Here is a 4897-nt window from a genome sequence, read left to right as displayed (position 1 = left end):
TTGGTGTCCTCTCTGTCGCTGTGATAAAACACTGACCAAGAGCTACTTAGAAAAGGAAAGGGTTATTTTCTCTTACATATCCCAGGCCATCGTTGTGGAAAGTCAAGGCGGGGGACCTTACTTCTAATCACAGAACTCAACTCACAGCCAAAGAATTACAGCTGAAACCATGAAGTCATGCGGCTTGATGGCTCGTTCACAGGCTCCCTTTCAGCTATCTTAGGAACAGCTGATCAGGGGATGGCGCCGCCCACAGTAGGCTGAGGACCCCTATATCAGTTTATAATAACCATGACAATTAGCAGCATGGTGTGATTGAAACTACATCCAATTTATTTCTAGAGCATCCGCGTTTAGAGTATCTCCAGAGGAGAGAAATATCTTTTTACTTGCTCTAAGGTGGCATGCTACCTTGGGAGGTTTGCAGCTGGAGGGAATCAAAGACTGCAGTGGTCCAACCTGACACTGTTTATTTACTCCATTAGCCTGGATGGCAAGCCCTAAAAATTCAGAGGATGTTGAGAACAAAAGTAGAAAGATGCAATATGTCTGGTTCTTGGACTTGCCTCAGCTCTGTGCCTTGATGCATACACATATCCACCATACACTAAGCTTGACTGACTTTACTTGACCTCCCACAGTTTTCAGTTATTAGCCTCCCTTCCATCTGGTGAACGATTGCAGGCTAAGGAAGACTTTAGGCTGCCATCGTACTGGCTTCAGGTTACACCTATTTAGACTTAAGTATCTACTGGTTGCCTAGCCTTGTGCAAGGGCCGGTGTGGGATATGATACTTGATCTTGACTTAAGCGACTTGAAAGGAACCCGTTCCATTGCTTATGTTCAACATGGGCTGGTTTCAAAGTCTCTGAGTAGATGCTGTCCTCCCTCCTTACTCTCACACCAGCACACAATCTGCCATTCATGGGCTCTCCTTCTGCGGTTCTCGTTAAGCGTCGTTTATTAGTCTCTTCACTTCCCCTTGCTTGTAGTTGTGGTAGCCGGTGACAGTTGGTGATGACTTCATTCCAAAGCTTTCCCTGGGTGGCCCAGTACAGTTCAGACCTATGAGGATCAGGTAGAAATTCAAAGGTATGCTTCCTCACAGAGGACGGTTAATCGTAGCAAAACACCACAAAAATATATGTAGCATTGCCAGGCTCATCCCTGAGACCCCAAAAAGAGACTGATTCAGGACTAGGGGTTAGGTGATGTGGTTACAAATACCCCCTTTGAGAGATAAGACAACAAAGGAAATAAAGATAACTGGAAAATGATTTTAGTATGTGTTTTATTTTCCTAAACTCTGAGCTTTTCCTCACATCTTAGTGGTTATTGGTTTTGGTGGCTACCCAGCATTAAATCCTATGCCTTAATACTCAGATCGCCCATAACCAATGTCTCTCCTAGATACATGATTAATGGTTAGCACAATACAGTTCTTTCTTCGGAGCTGTGAGTTGCACATAACTCTCCTAATGTATAACATGATATCCACTATGTCTCCAGGGTCAATGATCAGAAGACGTCCCTCCAGTGAACTTGTTAAGATTCGATGCCCGAGACTGAAGAGACAGCTCAGTGGTTAAGAGCTCAGACTACTATTTTACAGGACTTGAGTTTAGTTTCCAGCACCCATGTTGGGAGGTTTAACTACCTGTAAGTCCAGCTCCAGGGGAATCTAACTACCTCTCTGGCTTCCTTAGGTACCGCATTCATGTGTACATGGTCACACATAGAAACACGTATATACATAATTAAAAATAAAATATTTATTTTTTAAAAAAAGAACATGCTTGCTGCTCATATCATTGAAATCAGAACCGTTTGAAGTTAGGTCAAGCATCAACATTTCTCAAGGTGTCTGGCTTATGCAAATGGAAACAAAGTTCAGAACTTAGGTTCAGAACATTCTCCTAAGTCCTAAGGATTAAGGCTCCCTATCTTTCATTCAATCACCTTGTTTGGGTTTGAACTTACAGAATGGAAGCTGGAGTGAGACTGGGGCAAGACTCAACCTCGTTCTCTCCCCTGATTTGCACTCATCACTCCATACTGTGAAAGTAAAATAGCAATGGAGAAAATTCTAGAGATCTAGATATCGCCAAGATGAGGATTCTTGGAATAGTGTCAAAGCTTTATCTCGCTTCTTTCCTGGGATGTCTGAATACCATTTCAGTACAATGCCAGCTTTTGTTCTCCAACTTCTCATGTATGTGGCATCCATGGGTCACAGCAGCCATGGAAAGCTGGGAACCGCTCTCTTCTAATTAGCAGATGCCTCACTGACCAAAATTATGAGCCAGGAACTGGGCCAGAACAATACTGGGAATGTTAGTCACTGTCAACAGGCCCAGAGTTTGTTTGCAGAACTGATAAGGACTGGGAAGATGTCACCACCATAGTAAAGAGCTCATAAAAGACTTTTGTCCTGTGCCTATTAAATGTCATTTGGCAATAACTTCCAAATTTGCTTTTGGGTAGACTACAAAGTCAAGTGTGCTCCCTCCTGATGTTTAAGAGGTAATTAGACCACCATATGGAAGGATTAAGGCTGCTATGAGAAATGGGTTTGTTAGAAAAAGCCAAGCTCAGGCTCTTGTTCTGCCTCATGCCATACGGATAACACCTCAAACACCAGTCCCCTTGGCATTAGATTTCCTAGACCCCATAGCTATAAGAAAAATGTATGCCCACATATAAATGTTAAGCCTGGCCTCAGTTTCTAAAGGAAGAAAAATCTAAAAGCTTTGAGACAAAACTGATTTCTCTTTGAGTGTTCTAGTCATATTTTACTAATATCAAAATAGGTCCTCCCTCTGTCCCTCACCCCAGCCCACTCCATCCCATCCCAAACTTGCTACTGTTGCCTTGAAATTAAGCCCATTCTTCCTCCTGTGCTAGGCAGGTCCCAGTGTTGATGATGAGTGGGGAAGGTCATGCCTTCTAGTCTCAGGCTCTTTCAGAACACACGTGTACATCTCTGTAGAAGATGCCCTTTGCACTGAGCTGGTGGACCGTGACATCAAACAGGGAGTCACCATTTTTGTCTTTCCCTACAAACCCTCCCTGCCCCATGTCCTCAGTTAAGGCCAGCTCGGATTATGAGATAGTTTACGAAATCTGAACTGCAAATGCTTTTCCCTCCAAGAACATCTCTTCTCTTTATGAAAGTTTATGTCAGCAAACAGATACAAAGGTGGAGAGGAAAGAAGGTGATGGAATCTAGCAACAGTATCTGCAGGTGATGACATCCAGTAACAGTACCTGCAGGTGACGGCATCGAAGGTATCTATGCCCTAAATAAAAACTTCTCTCAATAGATACTCACCTGCAAACTCCACAAGCCAATTAAGCAGTTCTTCCCAGAATTTCAGACCATTCCCATCTCAAAGAGCTTCTTAGAACTTACAAAGCACATCTTCCCAGAGACCAAGCCTCCAAAACACAGGCATCTGGGGGACACTTAAAACCCAACTATGAGCTGGACCTGACGCCTCACACCTGTGAACCTAGCACCGGCGAGGCTGAAGCAAGAGGATCCTCATGGGACTGAGGCCAGCCAGGGCTATGGAGTGAGATGTTTATCTCAAATAACAAACACAGAAGAAGGAAGAGATCCCAATTATGGCATTGTCTGGCTGTGAATTTCCTGCTTCTGGTTGTTCTTTAAGCAGTAATTTTTACTTTCCTTTTAGCCACAGGCAGTAAATCTGCACTTCATAAGATGTGGCATGTGTCTGTTACTCAGAATACAACCAAGAAATTGGCTCAGAAATGTACATCAGAACCAAGTGAAACCAACAAGAATTCATTCTAGACTTGACTTTGAGTAAGACTCTTTACTCCGGGACTTAGAGCGACAAGGATAAGACTGAGCTGCTGGCAGCCACTTGGTCACAGGAAGTTTATGTTAAAGGAGAGCCCGCTGGGAAGAAAAGTAAGCCAAGAGTTGAGGAGAATGAGGTGCTTCTGACATAATTCAAAACTAGGGCCCCAGCAATGAGTCAAGCAGCCACATAAGAAAACACATCATCCTTTTGTTTAAACCAATCGAGTTGGTTTTCCATCGGTTGAACGGAAAAGTTCCTAACTATTACCATCCTCTTTTGATGATGATTGATTTAAGGCTGCTCATGAAAGGGGACATATTGTTAGGACAGAATGGTGTAAAACTGTTCTCTATGAGGCACAGTGGTCTGCACATGACCAAAGGCTTGCGATAGTAAACTGAGAGCCAGTGTGAAGTGATGTCCAGACACATTGGTGTGACTTCACTTCCTGTCAGAACTGAGCGAAGACAGAATATATGGGCTTCTTGTATTTCCCTGAGGTGTGCTGGAATTGAGGCTAAGAGAAGGGGCGAGGCTAAGGAAAGCAATTGATAAGTTTTGAAAACAAGCTGAATCTTGCCTGAGGTCATGTTTTCATTAATTGACTTTTGGACTTGAGTTAAGAATAGCAGGATGGAAACCCTTGTAAAAATAGAACCCACGGAGTGAAGCAAACTTTCTCATAACAACCCAAGTGAGAGTAATGATGTGAGCTCATCCAATTTGAAGGATAAACAAATTAGGAACTCCACGCAACGGGACTGAGTCATTTTATTTCACAGATAAATGCTATGAAATAGAGGGTAGATAGAGAATCTGGCTTAAGGAGGACTAGGGTAAGGACGGCAGAGACTAACTGTTCTACGGGAAAGCATGATTCATCAACAGCTACTGACCCTAGGGACCCTTTAAAATCTGTATCCTAGGGTGTGGGGATTTAGCTCAGTGGTAGAGCACTTGCCTAGCAAGCGCAAGGCCCTGGGTTCGGTCCCCAGCTCAGAAAAAAAGAATAAAAAAAATCTGTATCCTAACAGCACCCCAACACATACAAACCACAAGAAAC

At 43.4% G+C, this 4897-nt stretch overlaps 1 long non-coding RNA gene across 1 annotated transcript; it reads right to left on the bottom strand.

Moving 5' to 3' along the window:
- Nucleotides 1–310: 310 nt before the first annotated feature.
- On the bottom strand, nucleotides 311–3511 carry LOC148005081 (uncharacterized). The gene is made up of 2 exons (XR_015622801.1): nucleotides 3333–3511; nucleotides 311–1066 (listed from the first exon to the last, which is right to left on the bottom strand). It is a non-coding gene; the product is annotated as an uncharacterized LOC148005081 (long non-coding RNA).
- Nucleotides 3512–4897: the final 1386 nt, after the last annotated feature.

Source organism: Rattus norvegicus, chromosome 6 (genome assembly GCF_021556685.1).
Source record: "Rattus norvegicus strain SHRSP/BbbUtx chromosome 6, alternate assembly SHRSP_T2T, whole genome shotgun sequence".
In the NCBI taxonomy this organism is placed as follows: domain Eukaryota; kingdom Metazoa; phylum Chordata; class Mammalia; order Rodentia; family Muridae; genus Rattus; species Rattus norvegicus.
The sequence above is the reverse complement of the archived record's forward strand: the minus strand, read 5'-3'. Positions and strand labels throughout refer to the sequence as shown.